Here is a 13193-nt window from a genome sequence, read left to right as displayed (position 1 = left end):
GGAGGAAGAGAGAGGAAATCACAAATCCGCAATACTTAAGGCGACAGAAGAGGTACCGGCATAGTACCTTTGTAGGAGGGGGTTAGATTAGGAATAGTTAATCCATGGTTAATTGGTTAATCCAGAGAGTTAGAAGGGAGTTAGAAAGGATTAGTCCAGCAAGGGAAATTCCGGAGGGGGTTAAGGTCGAGGTCAGGACTGTATTATATAGATACCTATAAATCAGTTCACTGTATCAAACGCTCCACCGCCATCAGTATATCTTCACCCCCCCTTTTTCTTCCCCTTCCCTCTTCTCTCACTTTCCTTCAACAAGGGATGAGGGGTAACCAATCCCCACAAATATATTTTATATGCTGCAAAGTATCCAACTGCCCTCAATTTCCACTCTCCAACTTTCCAACCCCACTCCTTTCTTGCCTCTGCGTCTGTAACACGGCTTCCCTAGCTATCCAGCGAAACACCCTCTTCTCCTCTGAGCAGCGGTCACTGGCAATGACCACCTTCAGCAGTCAGCAGTCTTGGCTCCCACTCACACACCGGACCGCACAGGGGGAGCAACTTCACAAATCAACATTTGCCTTTTCTGCACACCGGACCCCCGACATCAACCTCGCACCAACTCCCATCAACACCACGCGGTAACTACACTGAGACCCTCCACTCCTCCACACAAGGGATCTCATCACCCTGGTATCAGCATCCTCAGCAAACCTCAGTCCTCAGCAGATGCGGCTTTCTCATCAGAGACACTGCGACGGCAGCAGCAACAGGCGAGCGAGCGGGGCGGGGGGCGGAGCCTAGCGTCAGACGCTCACATGCCTCACTGGACATGGCAGACTCTAACCACGCTGGTCTCTCATTAAAAGCGAATGCATCTTTCAATCTTTCCAAAAGACCATTGCAAAATTGACTTCGGAGTGCAGCATCATTCCAACCAGTATCAGCTGCCCATCTCCAAAATTCTGAACAATATATCTCTGCGGACTGTTTACCCTGGCATAAAAGACGCAGTTTAGATTCAGCCAGAGCAATATGATCCGGGTCATCATATATCTGCCCCAGGGCGACAAAAAATTCATTTAACGATCGGAGGGGCCGTGCCCCCACCAGCAGCGGAAAGGCCCAAGACTGAGCCTTATCCCTGAGCACCGAGATGATGATCCCCACCCCCTGCTCCTCATCACCAGAGGAATGGGGAAGTAGGCGAAAATGGGGTTTGCAAGCCTCTCTAAAGCGAACAAAATTCTCACTACCCCCGGAGAACGTATCCGGAAGGTTTGGAACAAACTCCATGAATGCCAGCAGAACCGGTCACCTGAAACGGAGACACAGTTTTACGGAGATCTGCTACCGCCTTTGCATGCGGTCAATTAAGGATGAAACCGGATCCATGCTTAAGACTGTTATGGCGGTTTATAATGTCAAGGATAAAGTTGCAGATAGCTGGAACTTATAAATATCCAACCGACTGGCTTGATCCCAAACTAAGGAGCATATAGGTGAGCCCTATAAAACCCTTAGAGCTCTCCCTGGCTGCTAAGCAAATACAAGGGTCTCAATGGTAGACGATTGCATGCCCATGTACCCAAGACTGTGTGACACCTGAAAACCCAATAATAGTGAGGGGACACGACCACCGTCTCCCTGCACTTAATACTGATGGAGTCAGGCTCACCTAGAATCAAGCCAGCAAGTAAACACAATAAAGTAAAAGACTTATCTGAGCAAACAGAAGCAGCAGCCTCCAGCAGTAAACACTTCATTCAGGAAATAGTATAAACCGCAAAGTGAGGCAGTATGGGAGGGAATATAAAGGAAGACGATTAGTCTAAATAAGTGACATCTGGCAGAAGGAAAGGATATTACAAAGTGAAACCAAAACAAAGAACATCATACAAGAGGTAGAGAAGAACGTCTGCCAGACCTTCTCACAGAACTGGCTGTGACATACCCATTCACCATAGAGTTCCATTGTAAAAAAATAAAAAATAAAAAAAGAACATTTTTTTTACAGGACTCAAAAGCTTGGGTACTTAATCAGTAGGACTACATTTGTGTCACAACCAAGTTGTTAGTTGTGTCGCAGCCAGAAGTCAATGAGGTGCAATTCTTTGGACATAAAAAGATGTAAACCAAACACATTCTGTTACTTTCTGTAATATAATCTGACAATTTTACAAAAAAGACAATTTGTTGCAGGAGAAATGCTCAAATTGATTCTCCTGTAGTCAAAAGAATACTAGATTATGAAAAATAACGTGTGCCACTTCTGCCCTCTGCTGGTAACTAGATTGTAATGCATGGAGAATACACTAGAAAAAGGTAATCCAGCTTCTTATGGAATAAAAAAAGGTTCTTTATTGGCTCATCATATAAAATCCACCAAAGTCACAGGAAAATTACATCAAAGTGACGCGTTTCGGGCGACAAAATCCAGCCCTTCGTCAAGACATAACAAATGTATTAAAACCATTCCTTTTATACAGCACAGGGTCCAACCCCTTCTAATTAGCAAGGTGTCCGCACCTGGAACCTAGAATGAGAACCATTCAGCGATCCAGGGGAGGAGATCCAGCATCACAGGTGGTGCATACATATACATAATAAGAACATCTTAACTGTATTGCAGAGTAAGATCATGTTTTCTGTTTAATCCTTTTGGCATACAGGTATCAAGTAAAAAACATCCACAAAGTTTCCCTGCTAAGGAGTTTTTGTCTATGGTCCTCTCCTCTCATAGGCAATGACACCACTTCAATCCCCTGTGCACAAAACGCAGATGTGTCTACTTTGTGAACAGTGGCGAAGTGGAAAGTCACTGCCGATACATTACGAGTCTGAAAATAAGGGATGTCACTAAGATGTTTTCTAATACGTATTTTCAACTCTTTTATGTCCATCCAACATACTGAAGTTTACATATTTTACATGTGATAACATACACAACAAATTCCATGTTACAATTAATATCTTGTTTTAAAGTGTGTCTGTTATTATTCACTGTGGATGTAACCTCCTTAGTAACGCACATATATCAGCAGCATATACATCTCCTACTTCCACATTTATAGTTACCAATGGTTTTTGGCCAGGAGCATGCCCGAGGGATAGTATCAGTAAACAAACTGGGACTAAGTTTTTGTCCCACCGTGGGTGCTTTTTTAGGTATACACCTGATGCCTGCAGATACCACATCCCTCCATTCCTCCTCATAATAGAGGACAGGGAGATGTTTTTTCGGATAATTTTGCATATGTGTGGATATTCTCTACTGTAATTAGTGATAAAAGCAATAGGTTTTTTATCCTCCTGAGCAAAATTTGGTTCTTCACTTATTGACATCTATAGGATTATTTCATAGTCTGAGGAAAGATCAAAGACTCCCTATTTTTTAATCTGGCAAATTCGATGCCTTTATTAATATTTTGAAGTGTGTAGCCTCTACTGAGAAGTCTGTCCCACACAAGATGATTGGCAGAAAAATTTAAAAATTATTTTTAAAATAAATTTGTATATAAAATTGGTATCTCTGGATGTAAACAGAAGTTTACATCCACATTTATGGCATTTCAATAACCAGCAGTACCCACCTAACAAATAAAGGGTGTGAGTCTCGGATGGCATGAGCCGGTATATTGGGCACAAAAATGCCATATCTGTGGAAAACAATTTGCACTATGCACGGTCCACTGCGCATTCGTTTTTGCAAAGTATCTGTGGCATCAAGTGTAGTTTGCAAAATAGGATCACTTCTTGCGGGTTCCATTTATTATTTCATCCCAGAGTCTGTCAGCATAAAATGTGTAAATCACCACAATGTGCCTCTTTCTCTTCTGAAGCCTGCAGTGTGCTCATACAGCACTTTACTATCACATACGGGGTGCTGTTCTATCCAGAATAGATTCATTGTGAGATTTTTTTTCTCTTGTAACCCCTTTAAAAAATGGAAAATCTGGGCCTAAAGCAAGATTTTCTTGCAAAAAATGTAATATATCATGTTCACAGCCAAGTGTATCTAAATTTTATTAAACCCCTGTTGTGCCAAAGTGCTTACTATGCTCCTTGAAAAATTAATTGGGTGTAGTTTCCAAAATGGGGTCACTTTTTTGGGGTTTCTACTGTAGGAGTACTTCAGGGTGTCTTCAAATGTGACATGGCGCCTGAAAACCATTCCAGCAAAATCTGCCCTCCAAAAACATATGACACTCCTTCCCTTCTGAGACCTGCAGTGTGTATGGTCCTTTTCTCATGTTACCCCTTGTAATAATTAGAAATGTGGGTTTACAGCAACATTTTATTCAAATATTTTTTATTTTTACAGCCAAGTATTTCTATATTCAATAAAACGCATGTGGGATCAAATCATTCACTAAACCCTTCAAAAAATTCCTTGAAAGGTGTAGTTTTCAAAATGGAGTCACTTTTTGGGGGGTTGCACTCTATAGGTACCTCAGGGTCTCTTTGAAAGTGACATTTCACCTGAAAAAAAACATTACACAAAAATCTTCCATATGGCACTCCTTCTCTTCTGATCCCTGCCGTGTGCCCAAACAGCAGTTTACGACCACACATGGGGTGCTGCTGTGTTCAGGAGAAAATGTTTAACAAAACTTAGGGTGCTTTTTCTTCTGTTGCCCCTTGTAAAACTGGGGGCTTACGCCATATTTTATTTAAGGAGATGACATTTTTCATTTTCACAGCCAAATGTTTCTAAATTCCATTAAAACGCCTGTGGGGTCAAAGCTGTCAATACACCCCTTAATAAATTCTTTAGAGATGTAGATTCCAAAATGGGGTTTCTACTGTAGGGGTACCTTAGTGTCCCTTCAAATTTAAAATGGTGCCCAAAAACAATTCCAGCAAAATGTGCCCTCCAAAAACTATATGTGTCACGCTCTAGTGTGGGAGGGAACCCCACACCGAACATAGGAGGGAAAGGGGAAAGGAAATAAGGCCTGAAAACTAGGGAAGGACACCTCCTTCTAAAAACTCTAATCAAAGCCCCGACTGACTACTAGTATGAACAGACCCCAGAGTGAGGTGAGTTCATACACAGGAATACCTAAAGTCTTATCTAACCCTAAAGTACCCTGGTACTAGTGACATGAATGAGACATCCTGTTTTTCCAAAAGGAAGGATGAACAGGAGACTCCCTAAGGCCTAATACAAAAATTACAAAGAAATGCAACACATAGAAGCCAAAATACAAAGGGAAAGGGTAGCACAACTTCCAAGAAGCTATGGCAGCAACAGGAACTCAGCCGAGATCCAAACACTAGCTATCCACAGGTCCAACTGAAGCTATAAACCACACAGCATTGTGGGAGAAACAACTAAAAAAAAATACTGAACGTTAAATGACCACAATAGCAACACCTGGAGGTTAAGGCCAGTATCAGAAACAACACAGACGTCTATTATTCCACAAGGTAAACATGTCAAATCAAACCATGTGTTGCCAGTCTCAAAGATCTACTGCCACTCACTGTCATGGTGACATCCGTAATTTGAAATAAATGGATGAGAGGCTCAACACCTATATGGATAGATGACGGTGGGTGCACTGCTCATTGGGTCACCTAACCAGTATAAAAGAGAGGAACTAGTATAAGGCAAAAAGCAGGCACAACCACCTTCTGGAGAATATAACAGCAATTTAATTAGATGATAAAATTATAAAATATTGTGAATTAAAATAACATATCAGCAATACTAAAATATCATATCAGCAATTAAATAATAAAAACAGCAATTGAATCCAATAGTAAAATGAGTGGAGGATCCAGTATTCAAAACCAGCAACAATTTGATCCAATAATAAATAATAGCAGCATTGATGAAAACTAGCAGCAATGATGTGAACTGGCAGCAATGAAATGCATATATATACTCAATATTCAGTCCATAACAAATGCTCAGTAAACTCTAGATGAATAAAAACACGCAGATGAAAGTCACATAAAAGGATGGTGTCTTTGATTATATGTATATCAAAGGCTACTGAGGAAGAGGCAAGTCGCCTTGAAACGCGTATAGCGAATAACTGCTGCTTTGACATTACTACTATCGGCCCGGTACTCCAAATACAGAAGAATTGTGCGCACAAAAGAAATTTTCAATACAGCTTTTTACCACATATAGGACCTGTGATACACAGGACCTACGGATCACCTAACTATAACAGCAAACCAGCTGACTTGATCACCTGACCTGTCCATCAGGAACATCTGAACTGCAGAGTCACCAGACACACCTACCAAGCTTTACAGCGGAGCGCTCAGAACACGTGAAGTCAGTGTCCTGGTAAATGGGTCTCCGCTTCCTGGATTGTGCCCGATTATACACGCGAGTAGGCAGCACCTGCCAATACTACTAATAGACACTCCAGTTGCCATCAAGCGGTAAGAGTCCCATCGAGACGTGTCAAAACGTTGAACACAGTATAATATTATGTGACTCCATACACTGGGCTGTATTATAACTGGCGGAGATCCCCTTCTTTATCACAACCCTATATATATATATATATATATATATATATATATAAAGTGGGACTTACTTTATATGTTCCTATAAGGAGACCTTCTACTCAAGATGAGAAATATGGGCCTTTGATATACATATAATCAAAGACACCATCCTTTTATGTCTTCCAGATTCTGGATTCTGGAGTCCCACAATCCGAAACCACATCAGAGGGAATGCCATGGAGTTTCAAAATGTTACCAACAAACACTTGAGCAAGTGTTTTTTCGCATTAGGTAGGCCAGACAACGCTATAAATTGCACCATTTTACTAAAACGATCAACCATCACCAAAATAACTGTCGTTACTAATGAATTAGGCGGATCAGTTATAAGATCTATAGATAAATAAGTCCATGGTCTGGATGGGTTAGGCAACGGAAGCAGGGATCTGGAAGGCCGAGTATGTGTCACCTCAGCGCGTGCACAGACACTATAGGCTGACACATAGTCCTCAACACACTTACGCAACCCTGGCCACGAGAATCTAGGAGAGATGAGGTCGGCAGTGGATCTGCTCCTAGGGTGTTCCGTAAGAACCGTAGAGTGATGTTTCTCAAACACCTTGTAATGCAATTTCACAACAATTTCCAAGATGGGCAGGAATAAGGTGCATCTCCCTGGGCCTCTAACATCTTCATTTCTAGGTCAGGGTATAGGGCGGATATCACCACCCCTTCCAGATTTTCAAAATCACCACCTCCAGGAAAACTATGTGACAAGGCATCTGCCTTGACGTTCTTAACGCCAGGATGATAAGTGACAGTGAAATTAAATCTGGTTAAAAACAAGGACCATCCGGCCTGCCTCGGGTTTAGTCGTTTAGCTGACTCCAGGTATGCCAGGTTTTTGTGATTTGTGAACACCGTGATCGGATGAATCGCCCCTTCCAACCAATGACACCCATCAGGTGTGGTACCTTAGGGATTAACTGCAGCGGATCGCAGCTCCCTGTCATAGAGGTCGGGTGCCGGCTATTTGATTCCTGCACCCGCCTCCTGTATTTGTATTAACAGGTCAGTTATCTTCATTGGTGGCGCAGTGCGCCCCCCCCAACACCCTAGTATAATAAACATTGGTGGCGCAGTGCCAATGAGGGTTAAAAAATAAATTAACTTACCTCCTCCAATTGATCGCGTAGCTGCTGGTCTCCTGTTCTTTCTTTAGGACCTGTCAAAGGACCTGTGGTGACGTCACTGAGCTCATCACATGGTCCATTACCATGTTGATGGATCATGTGATGTACCATGTGATAAGCACAGTGATGTCACCACAGGTCCTTTGACAGGTCCTGAAGAAAGAACAGGAGACCAGCAGCTACGCGATCAATTGGAGGAGGTGAGTTCTTTTTTTTTATTTTTTAACCCTCAATTGACCTTCTACTAAGCATTCTGTATTAAAGAATGCTTTTATTTTCCCTCATAACCATGTTATAAGGGAAAATAACACAGTGAATAGACTGTCATCTTAGCAACCATGTGTCAAAATCGCACCGCATCCACACTTGCTTGTGGATGCTTGCGATTTTCACGCAGCCCTATTAACTTCTATGGGGCCTGCGTTGAAAAACGCACAACATAGAGCATACTGCGATTTTCACGCAACGCACAAGTGATGCGTGAAAATCACCGCTCATGTGCACAGCCCCATAGAAGTGAATGAGTCCGGATTCAGTGCGGGTGCAATGCGTTCACCTCACGCATTGCACCCGCGCAGAAATCTTGACCATGTGAAAGGGGTCTAAGGGTAAATAGGAAAAGGGTTCCAGCCCCTAAGGGGGCTAATAGTAAGTAAAAAAATAAAAATAAACACAAACACTAAGGCTACTTTCACACTAAAGCAGTGTGATCCATCCAGATCTAACAATCTGGATGTGACTGAAAGCATTTGTGAGACGGATGCGGATCCATCTCACAAATGCATTGCAAGAACTAATCCATCTCTCCACTTGTCATGCGGACAGACGGATCCGTCTTGTATCTTTTTACACATTTTTACCGGTCTTTTTACACATTTTTACCGGAAGGACAGATCCGGCATTCCGGTATTTTGAATGCCGGATCCGGCACTAATACATTCCTATGGGGAAAAATGCCGGATCCGGCATTCAGGCAAGTCTTTAGTTTTTTTCCGCTGGAGATAAAACTGTAGCATGCTACGGTTTTATCTTTTGCCTGATCAGTCAAAATGACTTAACTGAAGGCATCCTGAACAGATTACTCTCAGAATGCATGGGGATATGCCTGATCAGTTCTTTTCCGGTATAGAGCCCCTGTGATGGAACTCTATGCCGGAAATGAAAAACGCTAGTGTGAAAGTACCCTAAAATAATAAGTTTAAATTCTCCCTTTCCCAATTTTACATTCAAAATATATAAACAATAAATAAATAAACATATTACATAGCGCTGTGTCCGAAAAGTCCAAACGGTGAGCACCGTAACAGAAATAAATAAATAAAAACCATGCGATTCGCCATTTTTTTGTCACCCTGTCACCCCAAAAAATAGTATAGGACTGTTCTATTATGGACCGAACGTTTCATAAAATGCAAAATGCACGCTGCCTTTTTTGGTATTTTTTATTTATTTATACTGTTTTTATGGTGGCGAAAGCAAATCAAAATTTTGGTATCGAAACAACCTTACGCCGATCTGATCAGCGTAGCGTTGTCACGATACCAAAATTTTGATTCGGTTCCGATTTGGCGACTAAAAATTTATTTGGCTCCTAAGTTTTTCAGTTCAGGAGCCAATGGCTACTAGGTATTTTTTTTTAGTCTGGAGCACTGCCACCTTCTAAACTCAGAGCAATAAATCTCAGCAGAACGATCTCCCTGATGATATCTGATCCGGATCGTCATAGATAAAACCCAAAACCTCGAAAAATTCATCCACTGACCGGAGAGACTTTGATCCGGTCGGCAGAGAAAAAGCCCATGACTGCGCATCCCCCTTAAGCAATGAAATACCCACACGACTCACTGTTTAGCATCCCCAGATGAGTGTGGACGTAGCCTAAAATATAGTTTGCACGCCTCCCTAAACAAAATGAAATTATCACGTCCCTCAGAAAATCTGTCTGGGAGGGCAACTTTAGGCTCCAGATAGGCCTGGTTTCCACCACCAGGACCAACAGCCTGTGGTCTCTGAATCTGCGAGACGGTCATGCGGAGATCGGCTACTTCTAAAGACAGCCCTTGCAAATGTCCTGCCAGTGCAGCAATTGGATCCATGGCCGCACTCGAACAAAAAAAAAAAAACTATGGTTTGGGCAGTTTATGTCATGCTCTAGTGTGGGAGGGAAACCCCACACCAAATATAAGAGGGAAAGGGGAAAGGCAATAAGGCCTGAAAACTAGGGAAGGAAGATGGACACTTCCTAGTGAAAACCCTAATCAAACCCCTGACTCACTACCAGTATGAACAGACCCCAGAGGTAGGTGAGTTCATACACAGGAATACCTAAAGTCCTATCTAACCCTAAAAGATCCTGGTACTAGTGAGAGGAATGAGACATCCTGTTCCACCAAAAGGAAGGATGAACGGGAGTCTCATTAAGGCCTAATACAAAAACAACAAAGAAATACAACACACAGAAAAGCCAAAATACAAAGGGAAAGGTAACACAACTTCCAAGAAGCTATGGCAGCACCAGGAACTCAGCCGAGATCCAAACAACAGCTATCCACAGGTCCTATAAACCGTACAGCATTGTGGAACAAACAACTATAAATAGGGGAAGTTAAATGACCACAATAGCAACGCCTGGAGGTTAAGGCTGTGGCCAGTACCAGAAACAACACAGACGCCTATTGATCCACAAGGTAAACATGTCAAATCAAACCACGTGTTGCAAGTCTCAAAGATCTCCTACCACTCAATGTCACAGGGAGGTCGGTATGTCTCTGACAATATGGCCTTTCGTTGTCTTCTGATTCCTGTCGTATGCCCATACAGCAGTTTACGACCACATATGGGGTGTTTCTGTAAAATAATTATTGATGTTTGTTTTGCTGTTAACCCTTGCTGTCTTACGGTAAAAAATTGATTAAAATGGAAAATCTGCAAAAAAAGTGAAATTTTGAAGTTTCACCTCCATTTTCCATTAATTCTTCTGAAACAAGTAAAGGATTAACAAAGTTTTTAAAATCAGTTTTTATTACTTTGGTGTAATTTCTAAAATTGGGTCATTTATGGTTGGCTTCTACTACGTTAGCTGCACAAAGTGACTTCATAACTGAAGAGGTAATTAAAAAAGTGGGTTTTGGAAATTTTCTTAAAAATTGCTTCAAAAATTCTAAGCTTTCTAAATTCATAAACAATTAAAATGACATTTACAAAATGATGCCAACATAAAGAAGACATATGGTAAATGATAATTAATAACTATTTTATGAGGTATCACCATCTGTGTTAAAAGCAGAGAAATTCAAATTAGGAAAATAAATAGGCGAATTTTTCAAAATTTTCCATGAATTATTATTTTTTAAACAAAAGGTAAAACATATCGACTCAAATTTACCACTAACATCAAGTGCAATGTGTCACGAGAAGGGTTTAAACCCATACAACAGCATTATATCAATACACAATTTACAAAGATAAAATAAATATGGAAAGACTTAATTAAAACCATTAAGACTGAAGCGAAGCTGTGCAGTCTTGTTTTATACAATAAGGGGGTAATTTACTAAGCTGTAATACACCTAAATTTGGTGCATTTCAGGCGGAGATGGCAGCACAAGTTATAATAAATGACCTCCTAAGTACCACTGTGTCTATAAATACCGCTAGACGTCATACTTTATTTAGGAGACGAAGCTTGCACGTAGATACAGTGATATTTATTAGCAATAGTCACTTCCTAGATGCAGATCTCAATCAGTTAATCAAGATGAAAGAGACACAAGTAATACAAGGACACGTCTGCTGCTCCCAACTGAGCCAGTGACGATCCTCCGTAATGCAATTATATTAGTAACAGCTCTTCTATGTCTAGGAGTTTCCAGGTCATTTGTGTCATCTTGTCTGTCTGTTACTCCTCACATTGTACAGCAATAACCACATGGAAACTGATTTATAACCCATCCATTATACAAAAGACAAAAAAAAAAAAAAAACACACACATTCTCAATTCTTTTTTTAAGTACAAAGTTGCATTAGACACCACTGAGCACACACCAGATTTGCACGAAATACTGCAGTGCAAACATTCTGCAGACAAAGTGAAAGTGAAAGCTCTGGACGAAAAATAGAAAATGTTTCATAAAGAGCAAATTAAAAAATGTTTTTTGTTTTTTTTTTACTGACAGATGTGTCCGAATTTAAAATTACTACTTAAACAAGGCTTGATAATGAGGGACCTGACTTGGTTTGAACAGCTGATTTCTTCTGTAATACCAAAAAAGGTCACCACCTTAATATACAGTTGATTTCATATAGATCCTCCCCTATGCTTGGCCTGGAAGAAGGAACTGGGGGAAAATTTCAATGCATCTGAGCGTCAGCTGATTTACACACATTGCTATGGCCATTCCAGGTTCATAATCCTGCAAGAAACTACTGTACCTACAAACTCCAGTACTCCTACTTCTTACAAAAAGCATATCTTAGACACCTACAGATGATGCCTTAAACATCAGAGCTGTGTGAATCCATCAAACCATATATGCCCTGGTTCCCTACCAATAACTTCACTGTCTTCAAAACTTCATTGCCCAACCCAACTCAAATTCATATAAACCACTTTGGCTCCAATTGGTTCTTGAGACCTAGGCTATGATTCCATTACACTGGCTTCTGTCACCTCCATATGGCCATATACAGTGCTTACATTGGCTCTGTAGCACACCTATACAGGATTGTAACGGTACCTTTGTTCTTTTCTTTAGACTTGCACCAGCAGGAAAAACGTAGTTTAATTCATATGCAAATGAGCACTTGCAAGTGCCCAGGGGCGGCGTTCAGTGTGTAGGTGCCCAGGCTGCTCTGCCTTCTTTTCACTTTACTCCTCCCCAGGCTCTGCCTTTGCCCGCCCTCCAAGTCTCTTGCCTCATCGATAGGTCCGGACTTGGAGGGCGGGCAAAGGAAGAGACTGGGGAGAACTAAGGTGAAAAGAAGGCAGAGCAGCCTGGGCACCTACACACTGAACGCTGCCCCTGGGCACTTGCAAGTGCTCATTTGCATATGAATTAAACGACGTTTTTCGTGCTGGTGCAAGTCTAAAGAAAAGAACAAAGGTACCGTTACAGTCCTGTATACGTGTGCTACAGAGCCAATGTAAGCACTGTATATGGCCATATGGAGGTGACAGACTCCCTTTAAAGCTGTCCCCTACTTATTCCCACTGGATACATAAGGTAGCCCAAATTGCAAAATTTGAGGAAATGTTTTCATCTGAACTAAGAAGCCACCACACAATTCTTAAAACCTGGTCCCTCTGGTTATCTTACTTCAATACCAAGATCTAATAGTCCAGCCAACATCATCAACGCATTCCCCTATGAACTCTACACTCTTAGCAACAGAGCATCAGAGGAGGGATAGATCGGTGACTAGAACTTCATTACACATGTTAGTCTTACGCCATATGGGAAATATTAAATGCTTACCTCTGAAACAGTTGCTCTGCTCTATTGTGATCTCTGGACCATATATTTATA

The 13193-nt window shown here is 41.4% G+C and overlaps 1 protein-coding gene across 1 annotated transcript in view; it reads right to left on the bottom strand.

The window, feature by feature from the left end:
• DTD1 (D-aminoacyl-tRNA deacylase 1) overlaps positions 1 to 13193 on the bottom strand; it is a 171890-nt gene that overhangs the window by 106083 nt on the left and 52614 nt on the right. The gene's annotated exons all lie outside the window — the stretch shown is intronic.

Source organism: Bufo gargarizans, chromosome 4 (genome assembly GCF_014858855.1).
Source record: "Bufo gargarizans isolate SCDJY-AF-19 chromosome 4, ASM1485885v1, whole genome shotgun sequence".
Taxonomy (NCBI): domain Eukaryota; kingdom Metazoa; phylum Chordata; class Amphibia; order Anura; family Bufonidae; genus Bufo; species Bufo gargarizans.
This window is presented reverse-complemented; position numbering and strand designations above follow the sequence as displayed.